Source organism: Podarcis melisellensis (genome assembly GCF_964234715.1).
Source record: "Podarcis melisellensis genome assembly, chromosome: 4".
Lineage (NCBI taxonomy): Eukaryota > Metazoa > Chordata > Lepidosauria > Squamata > Lacertidae > Podarcis > Podarcis melisellensis.
In genome coordinates, this window is record NC_138531.1 from 56,082,421 (window position 1) to 56,106,856 (window position 24,436).

Sequence of the window (24,436 nt, forward strand, 5' to 3'; positions counted from 1 at the left end):
TGTTGGCTACTTATGTATACTCCTCCTTCCTGATTTCCCCTTTCTTTCACTTCTTATACAGTGCATGTCTTCTTAAATCACAGCTCATCTGCAAGTTCCTTATGCAGCCACACTGATTTATTTAGTTCCTTGCCTCCCAACTTTACTTTCTTGATGGAATTGTCTGTCTTTGTGCCTTCAATATTTCACCTTTAAAAAATTTCCATCCATCTTGAACTCCTTCTCTTTGAGTATTTCGAACCGTGGGATCTCAACCAGTAGTTCCGTAAGCTTTCTGAAGTTGGCATTCTTAAAGCCCAGAGTGCATCTCTGGCTACATTCAGCTTTCCCTTGCCTCTGTATCTTGAAATCCATAAGGACACAATCACTTTCTCCCATTTCCCAGTTCTTCCACTTCATCAATCAATTCTTCCTCATTGGTGAGGACTAGGTCCCAGTTTGGTCCTGTGTTGCTTCTTCCACCTTCTGGCAAAGGAAATAGGCATATTAAATAGGCAATGTAAAAGAAGTATTTTCTAATAAAGTATGGTTTCTTGATACACCTGGTGATGTACTTTGCTTGGTGGGAAAGTAGGAGGAAATAGAAAATATGTTTATGGAGTTGGAAGCAAAGCAACATCCAGTACCGAGTTTCTTCTACACCCCAACAACAAACCTGTTCCAGGCACATCTGAAATCAACTAAACATCTCCTTGTTTACAATAATCTGAAATTACCTAATTAGGTTTTGAGTTCAGAAACATTTGATTTTGAGTGGCTGCTTAAATTCCATTGCCTTCAATAGAGCTTAATTAAATGTTTGATTGATTTCTTCTAAAATTAAGCTGTCCTGAATAAGGGTTGCTTACACCATTGGAACATGATGACAAGAGAGATTTTCCCCAGTCTAGTGCTTGCATTACATCACCCATCATCCCTGACCATTCACATTGCTAACTGGGGCTTTAATTGAAAATGTCTGGAGGGCACAACATTGGAGAATGATGTAGACATCTACATGCAGACTTTTAGAGGCATTGGAATATGATATTTTTTTTAAAAAAATGCACAAAAATGTAGATAATGAAATCTAAAATTAAAATATTTATAGTAGAATATTTAGAAATGTGTTATAGGTAAAATATCTGCACATTTAATGTCTGCACTGGTGTCATTAACCTGTTGATCAGGGGGGACCAAAATATTTTCAGTTTTCTACACATTATTAACCTCAGGGTTTTACATCTTTGTTTAATCCAAATACATAAAAAGCTCATAAAGTCCAATAAATAAAACTAGAAACCTCAATTTCCAATTATTCTTCAGCCTTTTGAAGCCATATTGGTCAGACGTTCTGCAGTAAATGTTAAACAGTTGGCCTTCACACACTGTCCTTTCGGTTAACACTGGGCAGCTGCCTTTTATTGGAAAGGTTATTTGCATTTTAATACATCAGAATAAAATCATTTCAACTTACATCAAAACAACTATTTTCCAAAGGTCTTTTCTTTGGAAAATAAATGTTCCTCTAATAAGATGTATTAAGAGAAAATTTCAACATTAACTTTGCTTTCAATCTGAACAAACTTTGACAGAGAAATATAATGTTAAATTAATAGGATTTTGGATTTCCTTCTGGAAAGCAAGCTAACTGTTCATAACTGCTAACTGTTCATATGTATGTGTATTCCTTATGTGGAAGAGGTAGTGCAAGAGGTGTAGTAAATGTTTGGTTGCTCCTCATTAATGCATTTTGATAGATCTATCCTCCATTAATTTGTGTAACCTAGAACACAATTATTCACTCTCATCATATGAAAATTGAGTCAGCAGGCCTCCTCTGGCTATAGCATAGTTTCTCAAATTGTGGAAAGTGCCCTAAAGATAGTTGACAATTGTGGGGTATAAGACATGTTGGAATCACACACTCTAACTAAGACATAGCTTACATTTCTCATTATTATTATTATCTGACAAATATTTGAAAATGTTCATTTTGGAGTACCTCCTAAACAGTTGGATAATTTAATTCTTTCCCTGGAGAATATTTCATGAAATAACCACTCCTGTTTCTCCATCCATGAATGTTGGATGCATCTGTGGGTTCAGTTTTAATATTGTTTATTATTTTAAGATTGTTAAAGGAAGCAGTGGACTAAGGTCCCTGTGTCTTCTAGTTCTCCTTAGTGTCCCGCTCATTGAGAACATGAGGCTCATAGGAGAAGCAGAAACCTGGGAAGACAAGGCAAAGCAAAGCAGAGAGCAAACAAGAACAGGACCATGGACAGCTCCAGTGATGCCTTGCTAACTGAAGCACCTTTTCCCTAAGTCATCTGCTGGAAGGTTACCTCTGTAGGGAACTATAGCCAAGTCAGGAATGTGGTAGAGAAGATGGTTGGTATCAAAAGCCTTGGTGAAATCAATAAAAAGGAGAAGGATTACACTCTTCTAGCCCCTTTCTTGACAGTGGTCATCAATCAGGGTGACCAAGGCCAGTTCTGCCCCATAACTGCACCTGAACCCATACTGGAATGGGTCCAAATAACCTGTATTGTCCAAGAGTGATAGTATCTTCCCTTACCATTGGCAAAACTAGCTGGAGTCCAAGAGAATCTGGAGGGGCAGATTGTGAAATTGCCTGTTATAGGAAAGCAAGTAATTTAATACTTTACAACGTCATACTTTGTAATTCAACTGAAACAGCAAGTATGAATTTGTTGACTCTGCCTATAGGAACTCTACTGCTTTTACTGTTTTGAAAGCAGTGAAATGGAAACAATTTTAATGATGCCAAAGTCAACATGAAAACCTAAAGCATTATCATCACTGAATCATAATGCAGGTAGGTAATTTTGCTTTACTTTTGTTTGATATTTACACTGTACTGTCCAACCAATTTAAAAGTGTGCTGAAGGTGGACCATAAGTGTCATCATGTCACCACCTGATCCAGGTAGTATGAGGTCAATGAGATTGTATTATATTTGTAGGTTGTGAACTATTGGCTAATATATCCTCTATCATTCTGATGAATCTAGTTGCTTTCCACTGGCCCTTATGAATTTCCTTCCTGTACCACCTGCACAGAGCTTAAAAGTTATGGGCTATTTATTCCACATAAAACCATATTCCCTTGTGGACAGCAATTTTGGGGCCATATGTCAGTGGTGGACACACACAGAGGCAAAAGATGAGTGGGATCAGAGACAAAACTAGGCAGAGCAATGAGTGTGTCTCCTTTGTACAGTAGGCTACATATAACACACACACACACACACACACACACACACACACACACAATCTCCACCCTCTACTCAAGGAAGTAGGAAGCATTTTCACAGTTCAATGACACATCCCAACTAGGAAAAAGCACTGAAGGAGAGCATATTGTTGGATTTATGAAGGACATGGTCTGGAGAATTCTTGAAGGCTGGATGAAGAAGCATCAAGGGCTATAATATGAAGCTTCTTGCATTTGCTAGATGAGGGATTGGCTAATATTAAAAAATACAGATTTATTGGATTTAGAAGGACATGATAATAGATTTGGATAGCATGCATATTTATTGTATCAGAAGGCAAAAATCCATAAAAGTTTCCATATAATAAGAAATGTGATTTTTAAAGTGTGGGGGAAATATAAAGGCTTGTTAGAACAAAAAACAACATGGTGGGTTCCCCACTGGAAGCAATATCCTTGAAAAAATTAAATATGAATCCTAATTGGGCAACATACAGAGAATTGTTAACAGAAAAGGATAACCAATTAAAATTGAAGAAATTTCAAGAAATAAGAGGGTTAAAATAAGAGGAAAGGTAACAATCTGGTTACAATATTTCCAGTTGAATGATACAGTATATTAAAAGAGGATAAAAAGGAAGGATTTAATTATGAAATTTCAAATTTCCAGAGAAAAATAACAGAAAATGACAATATATTGTTGGAATGGGAAACTAAGGATGAAGAGGTCAAGTGTGTTATGACAAAGTGGGCAATAGATGTGGGACATAATATGATGGTAGACTGGGAATGATATGGAAGAATGATATAAAATTTACAGTGTGTACATTACTTAACAGGAATTATATGAAAATGATGTATAGGTGGTATTTAACACCAGTTAAATTAGCAAACATGTATAAAACAAGGGGAAATAAGTGCTGGAAATGTAAAGAAATGGAAGGTATGTTTTATCACATGTGGTGACAATGTAAGGTTATATTAAAAAAAGGGAAATGATATATAACGAATTGGGAAAAAAATGTTTAAAATAACCTTTGTTAAACAACCAGAAACTTTCTTATTAGGAATTAGAGGAACTGATCTACCAAAAGAATACAAAACTCTGTTTATGTATGCAACAACGGCCGTGCAAATATTGCTAGCCCAGCAATGGAAAGGAGAAGTCCCTACTAAAGAAGACTGGCAAATTAAACTAATGGAATATGCAGAAATGGCTAAATTAACTGGGAAACTTAGAAATCAAGACAATAGCAAATATGAAAAAGAATGGGAAATGTTTATTGCATATATACAAAAGCAATGTAAGGAAGTTAATACATTAGCAGGATTTTTTTAAAAAACAACAATACTTGTAATGTTATGGAGAATGTTTAAATAAGGAAGTAATTAGAGATAAAGATTTTTTGTTGACGTGCACAAATGAAAATAACACAAAGGAACCAGGGGAGGGAGTGGAGGGAAGTCAGGGGATTCAATGAATCCCCAAATATGGATTGATACTAAGAGTGAATATAGATGTTTAAATTGTTTTATTTTGTGTAGTTTCCACCCTTTTCTTCTTTCTCTCTCTTTTTCTTTTTCTTTTTCAATGTCATGATTGTTTATTGAGAAAATTAATAAAAAAAGATTTATGTTTTCTTAAAAAAGAGAAACATCAACGGCCTGAAGTTTCCCCACTCCTGATTTATATAGTGATAGAATTAAGACAAAATATCATTAAATTCATGCTCCCAGGCATAAAAGAACAGCCAACAAAGGTCTCTTTCCTGTGACTAATTCTTGTAACATCCCACTCAGCTTCACTAGCAGCTGGCTGATATTGTCAAATGTCACATAGATGGGCAGGTTGTCAGTACATTTGGAACTGCAACGTGTGGGAGATGTAGCTGTCTTACATCTGACAACCATGCTTGTTTTACTTCCTTGCCCCATTTCAGATATCTGGCACCAGCCAGGTTAGGGAGCAATTTAGCTGTAGACATCAATTATACTGAATCATCTCACAGAGATTGGAATCAGTGGTGCAAGTGGTTATCTTGAAAATGCTTCTGTAATAAGTGATAAATATACAATCTGTTTTCTTACAGCCTAAAGAAGGCATTGCCTGCTGATTCTTTCAAGAACTCTGTTGACAATTCAAAAGTGTTCTATATGTGAAAATCTCCTTTGTCTTTTTTTGAAAACATATGTTTTAGTTAAGATTCTTTCTTTTCCCCCGGGACAATTTAATTTGTTCATTTGCATGGGAAGGACCAAAGAGAAAATGTGCCAATAACTGGCTTGTACTAGGAAGAATTTTTAAGAATACCAGGGTTAGAGCGCGACTAGGCGTTGGATTGCTATATTTAATATATAGTATTAAGTATAGTATTAAATACTATATTTCATATATAAATGATGCCATTGAAAGTAGCCTTCCACTCCTCCCTTTTTAAAGACAGTTTAAAAGAAGTATTGGCCGTATATACTTTCCATGATACTTTAGGGCACAGGAATAGCAAAGTACTTGGCACCAAGAGGGGGTTCTAAAGTGCCTGCTGTTGCCCACTGTTAATGCGCAGGAATGCCTGGAACAGAATTGACAAGAGATTAAATGACCAGCAGTAATGTTAACTCCAATATGTGTGGAAGAAAATCTGAATTATTTCTATTACTTTTTTTCATCACTTTGAGGCAAGATATCTCAGAGCACCTTACAAATCTATAGAAGGTAGAATAACCTGATAATCAAAACCAAATACTCTAGGGAAAATGCAATAAAACCAAATTCCTAAAAGTGCCAATCCAACAATAACTGCAAAAAGAATGAATACGAACCAATCACAAAAGTAGGCAGAAAGCATACCATAGCATGGACAAATGAGAATGTCTTAACCTGGCACCTGGAAGTTGGCAACCATTGTTTCAGGTGTGTTTCCCTAGGGAAATCATTCCACAAATGGGGGAACCACCACTGGGAAAGCTTGTTTTCAGATTGCCACCCTCTGCAACCTCCCTCAGAGGAGGCACATGGAGAAGGGCCTCTGATGATAATCACAAGGTCCAGGAGGCTTTGGAGGGAAGACTGATTTGTCAGTAGTGTTTTGACTTCCTTCCACTGCATTCTCTTCCTGTGCCAAATTACCATGGAAACAATGCTAGCATTAGCATTATTTCCATGGTGAGCTGGCACAGGAAGAAGAACATAGTGGAAGGAAGTCGGAACACAGCCAAGACATGAAAGACTCACTGGCCACTTGTAGCTGGTAAAACTTCTTTTAAACTTTTTTTTAAAGGAAAGAAAAAAGTAATCTAGGCCTCCTTGTCTTTAGGGTAAGATAAAGATGCCCCCCCAAACACACACACACCCCTCTTAGAAATTATCTTGCCCTAAGAAAAACAAATAGAATGATTCTTTGAAAAGGGAGAGGGAACTTGGCTTTTGTCTCATTTGATGTTTCATTTCTTTTGCTACTTTACTCTTTTCTGTGATGCCTGATTGATTTCTTGTTATTATTGCTATTGCCCCTGAACTATTAACTAGTCCCTTTTTAAACCACGGTATCATTTTGTGGTACTCTTATTATCTCTTCCAGTTGTATTGGAAGAGATTTGGGATGAGAAATTGATCTTTAGCTGTAAACTAATAAATCTCCCCAGGTATAGGTCAATATCATAATAATGGGATAGTTACCATCACATTTGGCTCACTGTCTGCTGTGGCAAAATTACGTAACTTATGTAATGGGAAGGGTTTGAATCAAGCAGTTCCAAGGCTTCCGTCAGTCTGCCTCTGAACCGCCCGCCCCCCTCCTCCTCCTCCTCCTTCTTCTTCTTCTTCTTCTTCTTCTTCTTCTTCTTCTTCTTCTTCTTCTTCTTCTTCTTCTTCTTCTTCTTCCATCAGAAGGATATTGATGCTGGGTGAGCTTTCCACCACCAGGGGCAGATGTCCTTTTGCAGGTGAAGATAGAGCCCCTGAACTCCCCTTCTAGATTGCTTAGGATTACTCCTTTAATTGCTGCCATTTGTTTTATCATGTAAAGTTGCTTTATGTCATATTTCCCCCAGTTTCATTTCCTGAGTTTTGCTTAAGAAGAAAATGTGTTCTGATCATTTGAATAAGTATCATGTGCATGTTTTCTCTGCGAATGGACATATGTTGTGTCACTTTCAAATGCTATAATAGTTGTGTTTTTAATTCAAAGATAAAATGCATGAGTAGTGCACTAACAACATCAAATCACTTAAGAGGGGTTACATTAGTAAGCTGTCTATGCCCTACTGGAGTGGCTGTGGTGGGCACTCAGCCAAATGCATTTGATGTCAAAGGCAAAGCACACCCTACTGTGCCTGATTGCTGTCATCATATCCTTCATACCTACCCTGCTGTTTATTCTAGAGTGACCAGTCTCATTTCAAACAAATTGGGCAGGGGCTTCTGTCACATTTCTCCTGATTCTGCTCTTTGTGATATCACTGTTGCATTTTCTCTAGCTATTCACCAAACATTTCCTTTTGCATTGCCTAAAACAGGTCAGCTGAACAGGTGGTCACAGTCCTGCTCTTAAAGCAGGCCCTCTTTAGAAATTATGCCCATTTTTCCCGTTTTGCTGTTCTGTAGCTCTGCCATGTTACAAAATCAAGGCAAATAGCAACCACTACATTATGTCAAGTCTTGCAGCTACATGTCTGGGCATTTTTGCAAATGGCCACTCTGTCTTTCCTGATATTTATTATCTTGTATACACCTTACAAACACTTTCATTGTGTGGTGTACATTGGTTAGTGTACATTGTTCAAAGCATTGTGCAGGTATTTGATAAATGGCATATAGTAAAACAACATAATCAGTACTGTCTTATAAAATTATTTCTAATCACAGATGCTTCTGGAGAAGGACAGAATACAAACTTAAAAGACAGCTAGAAGAAGTATCAACCCAATTTGGCATTGTAATTACTAACGTTTTATTAAACAACTTTTATGGACAGGAATATAAACTAGAAATTTCTAACTACTTTTTATAGGGAAATTCTGGTTAATATGTCCTTGCCATACCCCCTCATATATGGAAGTGTGTTTCATTGATGTTTAGAATTAGGGACCAAATGATTTTTCAATGCTTTCACTGTAATACTGTTTTTTATAGAGTTATAGAATTGTAGAGTTGCAAGGGATCCCATGGATCATCTAGTCCAGCCTTTCTCAACCTTGGGTCCCCAGATGTTCTTGAACTACAACTCCCATAATCCCTGACCACTGGTCATGCTGGCTAGGAATGATGGGATTTGTAGTCCAAAAACATCTGGGGACCCAAGGTTGAGAAAGGCTGATCTAGTCCAACGCCCTGCAGTGCAGGAATCTCATCTTGATCATGCATGATAGATGGCCATTCAACCTCTTCTTACAAACCTCCAAGGAAGGAGAGTCTACCACATCCCAAGGGAGTCCATTCCACTGTCAAAACAGCTCTTGCTGTCAGAAAGTTCTTCCTGATGTTCAGCTGGAATCTTCTCTGTTGTAACTTGAAGCCATTGGTTCGGGTCCTAGTCTCCAAAGCAGAATAAAATAAGCTTGCTCCATGTGACAGCCAAGTCACATTCATGTGACAGTTTCAATGTCAAGCTCACCAGCTTGCCTTGCGTCCTTCCCTCTCACAGTGCAGGCACAGCCCATGCCATCAAGTCAACAATGTGCTCATTTTGATCACTTTTTATCTTTGGCCAATATGTACAATCAGCATTCCTGGCCCCCAGTGAATGCATGATTGCTATTAGTATGAAGTGGGTACCATATCTATACAGGTGTATGTGCATGGGGCTCCTTCCATGGGGACAGGAACTCTGACTGACTGGGTTCTTGGCACCCTATTCTAGGCAGCACAATTTTTGGAAGCTCCTTCATATGCTAACATGAGCTGTACTGTGATTCAGATTTCCAAGTTATGGGGTTACCGTAAGACTGCTATAATTGTTGTTGTTTTGTGGTTTAGCCTTTTAGTCATGTCCGACTCTTCATGACTACATGGACCAGAGCATGCCAGGCACTCCTGTCTTCCACTGCCTCCCGCAGCTTGGTCAAACTCATGTTGGTAGCTTTGAGAACACCGTCCAACCATCTCGTCCTCTGTCATCCCCTTCTCCTTGTGCCCTTAATCTTTCCCAACATCAGGTTCTTTTCCAGGGAGTCTTCTCTTCTCATGAGGAGGCCAAATACTGGAGCCTCAGATTCAGGATCTGTCCTTCCAGTGAACACTCAGGGCTGATTTCCTTCAGAATGGATAGGTTGGATCTTCTTGCAGTCCATGGGGCTCTCAAGAGTCTCCTCCAGCACCATAATTCAAAAGCATCAATTCTTCAGCAATTAGCCTTCTTTATGGTCCAGCTATAATTGTAGACCTGACCAAATGTAGTATTGCCAGCTAAGATTTATCTGTGTCTATTGCATTACACTTGCAGGGACGCGGGTGGCACTGTGGGTAAAACCTCAGTGCCTAGGGCCTGCCAATTGCATGGTCGGCGGTTCGAATCCCCATGGCGGGGGTGAGCTCCCATCTTTCGGTCCCAGCTCCTGCCCACCTAGCAGTTCGAAAGCACCCCTAAGTGCAAGTAGATAAATAGGTACCGCTTTACAGCGGGAAGGTAAACGGCGTTTCCGTGTGCTGCGCTGGTGCTGGCTCGCCAGAGCAGCTTCATCACGCTGGCCACATGATCCGGAAGTGTCTCTGGACAGCGCTGGCCCCTGGCCTCTTAAGTGAGATGGGCGCACAACCCTAGAGTCAGACATGACTGGCCTGTACGGGCAGGGGTACCTTTACCTTTTTATTGCATTACACATTTATATAGCTTTTTTAGCTTGAGTTTTGCTATTCAAAGTGAATGTAGCGAGATCTAGGAGCAGCCAGATTAGAAAGGTGATGACTGCCTAAGACTCTTAAGAACAACAGATTCTGGGATGAAACCATTAGCCAATTGACCAGGCTTTTGTACTACAGCAGCATGGAAGCATCAAGCGGACAATAATCACCATAATATCCAAACAACACACACACAGCAATTTTTTGGCAATAACAGCATGTAAAAGTAAATGAAATAAGATAGATGAAATGGGAGCATGAGTGCAGCAGTTCCAATTTTGTTAATTAGCATGTAGTCATGCTTCAGTGATGCTGCAATTATGCTACCTCATCCTCCTGTATCCCTATTGTGCAAATGCTGCCATTAGTCTCCTAAGAAGCTTATAAAATGGTGCATGATATGTGCCACCTACAGAGATGTCATTACAATGGTGTCGAATTAACAGTATGCTTTTTCAAATTTATAATTATTTGCCTCTGCAGAAGAGCTATTTGGGAACCTATTACTAGTCTTGTGGAAGTTAACTTAATAATTTCCTTTGTATTACTTTAAACACCTGCCACTGAGATTCATATTATGAAATGCATCTCGTTATAACATTTTATTGTAAGAAACAGAGCGTCTATTTGAGATGCAGTAATGCAACTTTTAACAGAGCGTCTGATTAAACCAATGATGCTTACTTCATTCCTTCACCAAAACCTCCATGAGAAGGATTAGATACTCTTTTTTAAAAGTAAGTTTCACAATAAGCTAAAGACTGGAAGACACTGTAGAGAGAGAATTTTAAAGGTCACTGCCATTTCTAGTTTGGCAATTTCCCCATTTTATTGCATTTTGTTTTATTATCTCAACATCCTAGTCGTCTTATTTCTCAGAAAATATGATATAAGAGATGTCACGATGTACATCAATGAAGAACTAGCTACATTAATTCTGAAAAATAGATGTTACAAGATTACTTTTGATGTTGATAGCTTGTGCTTCACCCTAAGATCCCAGGGTCGATTACAAAATTTAAAAGACAATGTTAAAAAACTCTGTAAATGTAAGTTGTTTTACATAAATGAAGTGGTTTCTAAAAATATAGAACCCAGGTGTCAAAAGCCAGGGTAAAGAGGTGTGTCTTCAAAATGGACTCAAAGATGTATTATGAAGATGTCCAATGCACCTCTGTGGGGATCAAGTTCTAGAACAGGGGCTGCCAAAGAGAATGTCCTCTCCCACCCTGAGCTTCTGAGGTTGGTGAAACAAACAAGAGTGGCTGGCATGCTGTGGAAGTGTGTAGCTGACCTGATGGTAGTATGGCTACTGCTTACTGGGTCATTATAGGGCAGGAGCAGGGGTTCCAACTTTAATAAAATATGGGGGTAAGCTCCTCCCACATAATCACATGACATGGTGCGCACACACCATTTGAATGGCAATGCCCATCAACTTGGGGGGGGCATCCCCCTCAAATATTTTATTGGTGGGGCCAAGACCCCTTAGCCCCTAGGAGTTGGCTCCTATGGGTAGGAAAGTAGCAAGGACAGGGCTGTGTGAGTGCACTGCCATAGCACCGTCCTCCCAACGTACCCCAGCTTCCCAGTAAGTGGCAGTGATGCCACTGTTGAAAGGGCATCATGAGGTAATTTACCCCATGTACCTTTTTCAGAACAGCATAAGTGGGCAGCTAGGGAGGCTGCAGAGTGCTTGAGATTTTTAAAATGGAAAGCCACCCAAAACAATGATAAGATAAGCTTTTCTGCACTTCCACCAAAATTCTAAAGAAATTCTATCATGTCCTGAGAAAGAGCCAGAAAGCTGGAATTCTCTTTAACTATAGCTAGAGAAAACTTAATTTTTTAAGGAGAGATTTCAGTACAGCCCTACTGGGAAGTAATTAGGCAGGGACAAAGACCTTGCACTAAGTTGCTAAGTTGGTCACTAGCAAGCATCTCCACCTGCCTGGGCATTTTTAAATTTTTTAAAAGGGTATGGAAAAGTGGCAGCAGATTACTGGAGTCAAGATGAAGCAGTTAATTTAAGATGGGCCACATCCAGCAAGTTTCTTTGTGGACACAGATTAGTTTCTTGCCTTGTACAGATCTACTTCTATAAGCAGAAAGTTTTGAAGGGTTGTATGCAATTTAACTTGAATTCTTCTTCCAAACTCCCAACTCCAGAACCTTTTTTTAAAAAAAAACAGCTGGCTGTCTGATTTTCTATTAGGCACATGCATCATTGCACACAGGTGTTTCAGTTTGTAATTCTTAGCTAACTAGGGGGGAAAGAATTGCCATGGAAACAAGAGCAAGATAGGCCCACCCACTGTGAACACATTCAGTCATACTTGCTGACTCTTAGGTTATAATTTAGAGAACCAACTGTATAATCCATCAAAGTTGTTCATATATCCACTACTGTAAATGAGGCTTTCAGTGCTAGCTGGGTTTTTCCCTTACATGTAATTGTGCTTTGAGGCCTAAATAGATTTAGTCAGATGGTTGGAAAGGCTTAAGGATTCTTCCCATCAGTGCTGGCTCCAGCTTTTATTTTATTTTTTATTTTATTTAATTCCCACCCCCCAAGCATGTAAAACTGAATGTGCACAAGTGAAATGTGTGTTAAGTTCCAGGATTACTGTAACTAAATTAATTATTGCTACTCCCAACAGGTGTATGCATGAATGTGTGTGACCCTGCTTTCCAGGAGATCACTGCATTGTGCTTCTGCATACACCAAGGATCTGATTAGGATTTCTAAATGGACACATAGTCAGGAAGACAAATATATGAAAGTGCACATAGTAGTAGAGTCCATTGCATTCTACTAGCATTCTTTCATCATGCCTGCACAGCCTCACAGTGTGAACGTTGCATAAGAAAAACATGTACTTCAAAGGAAGTCCTTAAAATGGTTTATAAGTAAGCTTAGGTATTTAAAGATGAAATAGTGGGAGCCAGGAGCCAGGTGTGAATGGGGTCCACTGGCCATCTTCCTCCCGCCAGCTCTGTAACCAGAACCGAAGGGGAAAGTAAGGGCAACTAACCATATAAGTTAATACAGAATGGTAAGACACACACCATGTACCTGTTCACTTAGTGCAAAATCATCTTACATTAGTTTGCACTATTCTTTAAAAAAAGGAAAATAATTACCTAAAGAGAACATGTATTGCAAAATATATTCAAATTGGCAAGGAATGAGGATTCCATCTTTTTTGTACCCTAACAAAGTGAAAGACTCGTTCCAGTGAATTTATGTTTCATTACTAAAGCATTTTCATTGATTTTTCTTTAAAAAGCAGTTGACATCATGCATCATGAGAATTGTGGGCTATCCAATATGCATAGTTTTTTTTCCTTCAGTTTTCCTTATTCCTTAGTTTCATTGTCAAGCAAAAAGTAATATTTGTCCTTATAATTTTTTGTGTTGAGCAGCTGCTGACAATTGGAAGAAGGAAAGTCATTAGGTTGAACCCTGAATTCTAAACAAAAAAAATCCTTCCAGTAGCACCTTAAAGACCAACTAAGTTAGTTCTTGGTATGAGCTTTCGTGTGCATGCACACTTCTTCAGATACACTGAAACAGAAGTTTCCAGACCATTCTATATAGTGAGAAGGTGGGGAGGGGTATTACTCAGAAGGGTGGTGGGAATGGGTGATTGGCAGATAGCTGTGATGAGCCTGTTGACGACTCTTAACGACTGCAATAGGTCTTACAGGAAAAAGCAAGGGGTGAGAAGGTGAAAAGTGGCTTTGTCATGCATAATGAGATAAGAATCCAATGTCTTTGTTCAGGCCAGGTTTCTCCATGGTTTTAAGTTTGGTGATAAGTTGCAATTCAGCAGCTTCTCTTTCCAGTCTATTTCTGAAATTCCTTTGTAGTAAAACAGCTACTTTGAGATCTTGTATAGAATGTCCTGGGAGATTGAAGTGTTCTCCTACTGGTTTCTCTGTTTTGTGATTCCTGATGTCCGATTTATGTCCGTTTATTCTTTGGCGTAAGGTCTGGCTTGTTTGTCCAATATAGAGAGCTGAAGGACACTGTTGGCATTTGATGGCATATGCAATGTTAGACGATGAGCAATTAAATAGTCCTGAGATGGTATGTGTGATGTTGTTGGGGCCAGTAATGGTGTTGTCTGGGTATAGAAGGGTCTGGAAATTTCTGTTTCAGTGTATCTGAAGAAGTGTGCATGCACACGAAAGCTCATACCAAGAACTAACTTAGTTGGTCTTTAAGGTGCTACTGGAAGGAATTTTTTTTGTTTTGACTATGGCAGACCAACACGGCTACCTATCTGTAACCTGAATTCTAAACTGCTCTTAAATAATTGTAAGCCTTTCTTTGAGAATTTTGTTTAAACCTTTGGAATCAGTGGAGTGTTAAAGTATTGTCCTGAGTGCCAGTGTAGGTGGTTGGGGGGCATAGGGGGAGATCATTTCTACTGCAGAAAAATAGCAGGGGTCAGATGAATAACCTCTAATCTATCATAAGTGAAGCTTGCACTAGCGAGTAGCCCTTTGGGGGCAGAAATGTAATGGTAATTCAGGGTGCAGGGATTGTTCCTTGCCTTCTCACTGAAAGGATCATAAGGGGTTGAACTCAGAGGGCATGCACCTTTCCCTGCCCCCCAAAAAACCAACAATGGTGGAGGATCATTTACCTTATTAATTCTTACTGATGCTCACTTTTAAGGAATTTCTGCTGCCAATGCAATAGAAAATATGCAAATAAAATGATTTTAATTTTTTTTTATTAAGTGATGGCTCAGTTCACTATAGAAATCAAAGTCAAGCAAGCATGGAAAACAAATTAAAACTCAGGAAAAGAAAGAGAGTTTGATAATGCACATATCCACTTATAACAGTAATGCTTTATTAGTGAAAGTGTTCACTGAGACCTTATTTGAAACTTGGTAAAAACTGGAACTAATGTTTATTGCTGAAGACAGAGAAGAATAGCTATCTCATTACTGATAACAAAGAGCTAATTAAATTGTTTCCACTACAAAATTGTCTTGAGAAAAATGAGCAGAAAGGCCCAGAAGCCTGTTTTTAGAGGTACTTCTTTCAGAGTGACAAATTAAAAAGCACAACAAGAATGACTAATCAATGTAATAAAACAACAGCTGCAATCCTAAGCATATGCACTTGGGAGTAAATACACAGACATTACTAGTACTTACTTTTGAGTAGACATGGGGTGAATCTCTTTGCAAACCTTGGAAGCTGAAAGCTAACTACACTGATGACTCCAACACGACCTCTTCTGAATGGGGTTGCACTCTGCTTTAAATGGCTTGTAGGTCATCTGGTGGCAATCTGAGATTCAGCATTGTCACAGGAAAGCCAGGTGGCTCAGTAATATTGGCTGACTTTTACTGCCTCTGCCTAGTTTACCAGCCATGCCCATTACTGGATGGGGATAACCTTGCCATAGCAATCCATACCCTGCTACACTTCTGATTGGATTACTGTAACACAGATTATGAATGGGAATTTAAACCTGGTTCCATATTGGTCTCGGTCCAATACTGCAATGGGTCCAATGCTGCAACACACTAACAAAGGAGCTGAAAACTCAGAGAGGGATAAAGTCTGTTATTTGGTCTTGGTAAGCTTCTGACTCCTGGTTCATCTCAAACTATTACCAATGGCCCAGCTCCTGACAGTTTTGTCTTGTTTTTTTCTTCTTCTAGATCCATTTGTGCACAAAAAATTTGATGTTGTATCCAGTGGTGTCACTCAGCTGATGCTAAAGCTTCCATCAGCAGAATGGAGTGATAACCAATTTTGGGTTATCCTCCATCTAACCTATTGAAATCTTCTGAATGTGACTGAGTGACCCTTCAGAGCAGGTCTAGTTGGGCTGCAGGTGGCTTCAAGGTGGTGAAACCATTCCACTGATGTAAGGTTTATCATGAACTGAGCAACACCATTGTATACAAGCCAACGGTCACATACAAGGTCACATACACAAGGAAAGTGGTATAGCTTCTTCTGCCATAAGTAGTCAGGAACTGCTGTAGGAAATAGTTCCCCCCCTTCCTCATCCTTTCTCTATTCTTTGAACTAGCAAAGGTTACATATGCCTTTTGAACAGTTAGAGAGTAGAAGAGCCTTTAAATCCACTCTTACATATTATATGCAGTGTTCTCCTTTCTATAAAGGCCATTGAATATGTGCCATTTATCCTCTGACCTATAACTATCTTCTTTCGCAGCTTCTTTTTTATCTGAAGGTATAAAATGTTTTTGCTTAAGCATCTGTCATGCTTTGAAATATGTTAATTTAATATAAGGCTCTATTGCGACTTAACAGTATTAGCTGATGCTGAAATTGTTCTTTCCTAAGTGTCAGCGTGGTTGGCTCCATAAATCAACTGCACTGAAATTCTGTTGAGAAGGAGCAGTTTGTCTTACTGAAAAATGAACTTGCATTGGCTTATATTTTCCAGCATTAGCCATGCATTCCTGTGACATATGTCAAAGTTAGTCAGTATTTTGGAAACTGTCTGCAATGGTTAAGATGTTAAATAGCAATGAATGGGTAATCTGTGAGTGTGATGATGGAACCTGCCCTTTGGGAAATCAATATTAATATATATGAAATTTCTCTATATTACTTTTATTGAAATAGCACATTCTTATTCAAGACTGCCACTTTCCAAAGAAGAGACTGATATGAAATGGAAACCTACAGTAAATGATGACTTTAAAAATGCAGCACAATGATTGTCACAGACAGGAGGCTTCTCTGGTTGGCTCCACTTGGCTGTCAGTCTCAGAAGCTGTCAGGGTGACATTTAAAATCTAAAGGCTGAGACAAAGCCAGATCTATTTTTACGCTAACCTGTCCTTTCTTAGGTAGAAGGATGATGAAATAAGAACAGGAGACACAGAACTGGGAGAAAGGCTGACCACAACTTTATTGGGTACAGATTATCAGTAGGAAGGCAAGGATTTTGTTTCTGAGAACCTACATACTATTGCAAGTGCTTGGCCCAGTCTGCCTGTTGGGTAGATGTTGGGAAGGGGGGAAATAACAACTGCATTCCTACAACTGAGGTGAAGCTGTGACATCAGATCCACCTCAGGGTGGACTGGCCCATGTCCCAAGATGGGGGTTTCTTTCAGTGAGGGACTGGAGAGCCTACCCCTATTCAAATTTCAGCTGTGGATCCTGCTTAGAAGAAGGACAGTTTAGCTTGTTGTACGGGATTATTTGGGGGAAATGAAATTGCAATCCCCCGGGATGCAGCTCTGCTGCCACCATGGACACAGGCAGTGGCAATACAGGAAAGAATGAAAACATCCAACAAACCTGAATGTGAATAATGAAAACAAATATTCTCATTGGTTTAACATACTTCATTAACTCATATCCATTAATTTAATGGCTACCTAAATTTGAGGGGATTTTTCCTCCCAGAGAGCCACATTCAGATGCTACTTGGCCATGAAAGGTTGGACCAGAGCCAGCGTCATTCTATATACTCCTTCCCATACATATTCATTTTATTTCGTCTCTTTCTCTATTTGTCTCTTTCTTACCTTCTCTCTTTCTCATCGCTCTTTTCATCTCCCACTTCTTCCCCTCCCCAGCTGCCTCTAGTGGAGAGCTAGTGTGGTGTAGTGGTTAAGAGCGGTAGAGTCGTAATCTGGTGAACCAGCTCCTCCATATGCAGCTGCTGGGTGACCTTGGGCTAGTCACACTTCTCTGAAGTCTCTCAGCCTCACTCAACTCACAGAGTGTTTGTTGTGGGGGAGGAGATTGTTAGCCACTTTGAGACTCCTTAGGGTAGTGATAAAGCGGGATATCAAGTCTAAACTCCACTTCTTCTACTCTTCAACCTACCCACCCCTCAATAATTAGGCTTTGCTTATTGTTCTTTCTGGCAAAGATGAGAACTAACTCTCTCTCTCTCTCTCTCTCTCTCTCTCTCTCTCTCTCTCTCTCTCTCAACACACACACACACACACTTTCTAAGAAGCTTGCTTTTAAGCCTAATTGTTGCACCAGTGTATGGAGGGGTAGAAACTACAGGCCAGATGGGGAGACCCTGGAGACTACACTTGGGATCACCATCTCTGAACTAAATGCACGAGAGAGAGAAAAATGAAACACTGAAAGTGGATTGAATAGCAAATGAAAAAGAAACAACCTGTCTACTCTTATCTAGTGGACTGTGTTTGTACTGCTGTGACAAAAGCTGAGTGCAGGGTCTGTATTGTGGAGATGAGCAGAAGTTAATATAAACTAGTCTTACTCAACATAGTTGACTTTTAAATTTACCAGTCATATGGGCCATAGCATGTTCTGGTCAGCATTAGTTACCAAGGATTCACTGGTGGGCAAGGGTTTACACATTTATTTATTGAATTTTTGGACTATTTATGTACAAATAAATCACCTTTCTTTTTTGCACAATAAATATTCTGATAAATATAGTTACAGTGATGCCAAAAGAAATGTAAAATAGCATTTTAATTCTTTCTCAAATTCTACATAGAAGGTGAGAAGAAATTACTTTTAAGATTCCTGTCTTAAAGATTATACAAGCCCTTGTGATTTATATCCTTTTAGAAAATAAAAAAGTGGTTCTTTCTGCCATTGCAGAAGATGCCATCAACATACTATCAACTTGTTTACCTGTCATCCAGGCAGAATCATATGACATCCCTGGCCTCACTGTCATCCTGCCCTGCCCCCTTCATCACTGTGATATGCAGCATCAACACTGCCACCATTCCTGATGGTCATTATCCTCAAATTAAGATGACTGGTTGTCTTACTCAGTAGAAGGCATATTCATAGATTCCTATGGCTTGAAAGTGAAACTACAACTGGGATAAATCTTATTTTAAAATTGTTCATTTGTTTATTTATTACCTTTATATCCTCCTTTTCATCTACGGAGCTCCAGGTGGCATATATGGTTCTATTCCTCCCCATTTTATCCTCACAACAACCCTGTGAGGTGGGTTAGGCTGAGACACTGTTACTGCCCCAAGGTCATCCAGTGATTTTCATGACTGACAGAGTATTTGAATGCTGATATCCCATCTAACACCATACCCACTATACCACACTATCAGAAATTGCAAAAACACAAAATAAACTAATTATAAAAGGCATTCAGCTTAACTTCACAGCTTCTGTTTTGAATGGTTTTTTTTATGCTCCCTCTCCTTGAGGTTTGGAAGTGAAGTGTATCCTAAGCTTTTCATTATTAAACATTTTGTTCCTTGAATACAATGGTAAAGAAACAAACCAAACAAACGGAATGGCCTGTAACATATTAGGCTCAATGAAGGCTATAAATGAGGGGAGATGGAGGGGAAGGGGTCTTAATGAGAGTGCTGTTCACAAGTGATATCCCCTGCCTAGACACAATGGATGGTTTAATAAGGAAAATAATCAACCCCATCCCTTTTGTTTCTCAGATTTGGCTTTAATGTTCCAGCTCTGCTGTTCCTTTAAATACATTGTAGAACCTAGCATATGATTCTGCTAGAGAGTATTAGCACAGCATTCATCCCAGTGTGAGCCAGATAGAACATTATGGTGCAAATGCATCAGTCCACATAAGTACCCATAAGACTCACATGAAAGGCTTCCATTGCAATCTGAAACGTAACTGTGTCCAATTCACTTTTACTATCTGTTTTGCATCCATTTCAAATCTTGCTGAGGAAAAATAATAATTACCCCAGTATATTTCTTCTTTATGTCCTCCCATAGCATGCTTTAAAAAAGCAAAAGCAAAACAAAACACATTTACTGGGCTCTTAAGGATGATTTATGCTCTAGAGGAGAAGGTGGAAATTTCTGGTCTTATGTCCTCAGTGAAGCACCAACTTTCCAGATGGATCCAGGGTTGCTGCAGAATTCTGCCAAATGCACAGTTCTGCTGGAAACTGCAAAGTTCATACTGCCTGATAGCTGTTTTGAGGATGAGAAAAAGTCATTAAATGGCCTCTCCTAGGGATTGAGGGTTGTACATGTTGCACAAGGCTGAACAAAAATAGCCTCTCAAAATTATCCACTCTGTCTGTGGGTGACATATGGGAGGCATTCCACACCATATTTTGAAGAGCTGAAATTCTCCAACATTTCATAAGGAATTTGAATGGGAGAGTAGAAGCAAAAATTTGTCAGACGAGGCTCTTCTGGGAGAATTTGACTTGACTCTAATTTTGAGCTGGCAATTTTCCACCCTTGAGAATTTGGCCATTCAAAATCTCATACAATTACAGTTATGAGTAGACACTCACTGGGCTCTCCCCTCTCCATCACACTCCTGAAGACCCAGAACCCCTGGGTATTGAAGGATTGAAGCAGGGAATCTGCTATATGTGCATAGACTTAGACCCCGTAGCAGTGCCCCAAATGACAAGGGGAGCCTACACACCTACAATAGGGTCCCCTCTTCAGACCTTCAGCCTATGAGATAGATGGTGGTGGGACTATACTGGTGGGAGTGTGATGGAGGTCCCATTGGGTGCAGCCCCACCTTCCCAGTCTATGCAATTGTAATAATGTGGACCATAATGCCTGAAGAGAGCCCATTTAGTATTGTTAATTCTATCCATTTTTTTTCTTGTTGTTCATGGGTTACGTTTACATTTTTTAAATGTTAGCTTGATTAATTTTTTTAAAAAGGCGAACAACTTTGCTTCTGCTGCTCTGCCTGGTATTAAATTTGAATAAAAACAACCACAAAATGTAATAGGGGCTTAAAAATAACTCAGGACACAGAAAGGACAAATAGCAATTAAAGCCATTTCACCTCCAGTGCTCTGCGTAAGTAAATAATAAAGGTTGCATCTAATAGAGTGAAGCAAAGGCAGAGAGGTCTGTTTGTACCATTCCACGTAATGGGAAATCAGTCTTTTTCTCAGACTGATTGCCCAAATAACATGCTGCCATTAAAAATGAACTGCAAAAACAAAACACACAAGCTTTTATGAAAATGTACTTAAGAGATTTGTGGCTATATCGGGCAAAGCACGCAATGCTATAAAGGTGCGCTTCAACCAAGGCACAGAGACAGATATATAATTAATTTAAAAGGCAGCTTAAATTGTGCCTGCCTCATTATATGCCTGCCTCTGCCCAATAACATAAATTCTATGTTTTTTTGCAGTCAAGGAGAAGGATGATCTGAATATGTTATTGCTTCACAAAGCAACTGTTGACAATGCATATTCTCCACATTCTCCATAAAGAGTGTTTGCCATCGTGTTTACTGAAGATAAAACTTCTGGATTCCAAGGAAATTTTAATAGCATGGAAACAGTTTCTCCAGGAGAGCAGGCATGGAAAGGTTATGTGGAAATTAAACAATAAACTTCTGAAAAATGAATAAACATCTTACTTCTCTTTCAATTGCTTTGTCTTATCATTTAAACAATTTGGATATCCAAGCAAAGAATTCATATTTAGTCTGGGGAGTGCTGCAGAAACATGTGAAGCCCTCTCTCCTTCTCTGAGGTAGCTTCCAGTTGTTACAAGGGTCTGGATGGATATTGTGTATGTCTATTGCTCACGGGACACCCACCACCCACCTCCTAAAGAGGGACAGGATCTTTGCCCCAGATGCAACAGACACTTTTCTAAGTGTGCCCGAGTGACCCAAGCAAAATAACACAAACCAAGATTTGATTTGTTGAAATTAAAAATAAAAACATATAAATTACACAATGCAACGTTTTTACTATGCACAGGTATATATAAAATGGCAGATGCATTTGATTCTAGTTCTAGCACACCTATTCTAAGCTGAAGAATTTAACATGCCTGATGCTAGGAGAAGGAAAATGGGAGGGCTAGGAGTATGACATGTGCCATACAAATTCCCAGAACATAGATTCTTAAGTTACACCTTTTTTCTGACTCATATTGAGGAACTCTTTGCCACTGGGTGGATGCAAATGTGTGGAAGAGCTCTTAACCAGAAGCAGCCAGAAGCAGGAGTGGAGCGTATCATGCCTGCAAGGTTCTCTCTTTCTCTCTCTCAGTTTCAAACCTGAAGCATCAGAAACCTCTATCCAAAGAGTCATGGCTTTAAATGCAATGAATGGTGTATTTGTGACAGGTGCAGTGAAGCTCAAAATAGTTAATTAACATTTGAAGCTAACTACTTCCATATACTTTCCTCTCTAATAGTGGTGCATAAGTGAGGAAGGGTTTTTAGTGATGGCAAATGAAAGGTGATCTACGGTGAGATCATTTTCCTTACTTTCCTGGGAAAGTAGTGAGGAGCCTGAGCTTTTATCTTCCTACCTCTGGGCAGATGTGTTGCCCACCTTTCAGCTGCCTTAACACCCTTTTGGGGGGGGGAAGATCTAATATATAATTGGCAGAAATTTACCTCTAGCCAGGGAAACATTTAGACAATGTGACTAGTTATGAATCCTTCTAGGCCTGCATTTTGAGGTCCTTCCATTGGAGTTGTATATTTACCATTCCCCTGTTGTTCCACAACATTTTAAACCAGGAGCAGTAACTGGCATCCTACATAATTGGACCCTATTAAGCTGGATGGTATGATTGTGCATGGTACTCAGGGCTGTCTTAAGCATATGTGGCACCGGGGTGCAAAGATCCGCCCGGTGCCCCTCTCCCCAGGTTGCCCAGTCCCAGGCACACAGGAGGACCAGCCAGACGGCCACCTCAGCATCTCGCTGGCTCAGTCGCTCACGAAATCGCGGCACAGAGCCGCCCGCAGCAGAAGAGCCTGCCGCGGCACTCCGACCGATGGGAGGGCTCTTCCTCGGACTCAACTCTTGGGCCCTGAACTCTCAGCCTAGTGTCCCTGAGAGCCCGGCGCCCGGGTGCCCTGCACCCCTAGCACCTATGGGTAAGTCAGCCCTGATGGTACTGCTCCTTTGCAACCTCTTGTCTGTCTACAAACCACACACAAAGGAGCAGTGAGCAGATTAGACTCTCCTCCTACCAGCTGGAAAGCAGGAAGATCCAATCCTGCATGGTGGGAAACAGCACCTGCACTCCATAGGAATGATTCCTCTGCTCAGGAGCTGTTGACTGGCAGCATTGTTCCTGCATGGCAGGGAGTCAGGAAGGAAGCCTTCCTGGGCCTAGCTTCTCCTGAGAAGATGCAACCTCAGGTCAGGTAGGTCTTGACCTTTTTGTGCATATTTTACACATTGCTTGCTTCTCCTTGGATCACTCTGGACTATCCAACTCAACTTTCAGCAGTCTGTGACTGTACCCAACTCATCCCATACCTAAGTCCAATTTGAATAGGTTCCAATTTGGCGCAGGCCTCAGCTGAATCTGATACATAGCCCTCACATATCCCATACCTTTCTTTGGTCATTACTCTCAAACATCCTTCAAATGATAGTTTTCAGAGCACAAGTAAGGTTTTTTTAAAATAGTATATTATTTTAAATTATAATTGTAACAACAAATATTGCTTGCAATGTCTTTTTCACTGTCTGGCGTGCAGAATGCCCTATTTTTAAAATCTTGTTCATCCTCATCCTCATCCTTTGCAGTAGTTTTGGGTCAAGGTAGTGCTTTGTCTGAAGCTTCCCAGTAAGATTTATGCATAGGCAGCTATTTCCTTTCTATGGCCAACATTCTCAACATTCATTTCCAATCATTTGTTTCGTAAAAAAAGAAATTTTCAGCACTAGATTCATCATGGGTATTATGCTTTCTTCTAAACACGAGGAACTAATATGAAGGTCATCAGACTATCATTTATTCATATTGAAATGAAAAAGAGAAACTCATTAACAAAATTCACAATCGTTTGTTCTTGGTTGCTCAAAATGGAAAAGAAGCGATCACAATCAATTATCTTTGCCCCATCAGCCTGAAAATGCCATGTGCCATGTGAGGTTTCTGTTTAAGAAACATGAGTCCCAAAGCCCTTTGTTGCATGAAACCTGATGGTTCTATGGTTCTTTGGATCCTAGCCAATGTGTTTAATTGTGTCAGCTATCCCTGCAAGCCATTTAATTTGGAATAGTTCCAGTAGCTTCTATAACACCTGCATATCAAAATTGTATTAGTAGTTTCTGTAGCACACAGTATTTTTTTCTTAGGGTACTTCCAGACACATTGTTCTCCCCCTGTAAGCAGCATATCTCCACATTTCAGCAGGCTCATGCACATATCTTCTCTCATGTCAATTGCTGCTCATTTTTATGAGACAATGAGTGGGAATTCCTCATTTAAACAACTAATATAGAAACACCTTGCATATCTATTGTTATAGATTCTGCAGTTGGAATCCCTAATCTGGAACTTATGTAGAGTTGCCATAATTCAAAAAGTAAAAACCAGGGGAAAGTTGAGCTCCCCCCCCCCCTTCCAAAAACAATTTTTCAATTGACTTGCCTAAGATTGAGG

General features: G+C 39.7%; 2 long non-coding RNA genes across 11 annotated transcripts in view; one reads left to right on the forward strand and one right to left on the reverse strand.

Moving 5' to 3' along the window:
* LOC309368212 overlaps positions 1-24,436 on the forward strand; it is a 123,547-nt gene that overhangs the window by 42,156 nt on the left and 56,955 nt on the right. For 3 of the 10 annotated variants that reach the window (XR_014167602.1, XR_014167603.1, XR_014167604.1), the window contains 2 exons: positions 2,713-2,821; positions 4,957-5,015. The exons of the other annotated variants lie outside the window; for them this stretch is intronic. This is a non-coding gene — a long non-coding RNA (uncharacterized lncRNA). Of the gene's footprint in view, positions 1-2,712; positions 2,822-4,956; positions 5,016-24,436 lie in introns of those variants that run through there. 10 annotated transcript variants of the gene reach the window in all.
* LOC309368217 lies at positions 85-6,290 on the reverse strand. The gene is made up of 2 exons (XR_014167645.1): positions 6,040-6,290; positions 85-465 (listed from the first exon to the last, which is right to left on the reverse strand). It is a non-coding gene; the product is annotated as an uncharacterized lncRNA (long non-coding RNA).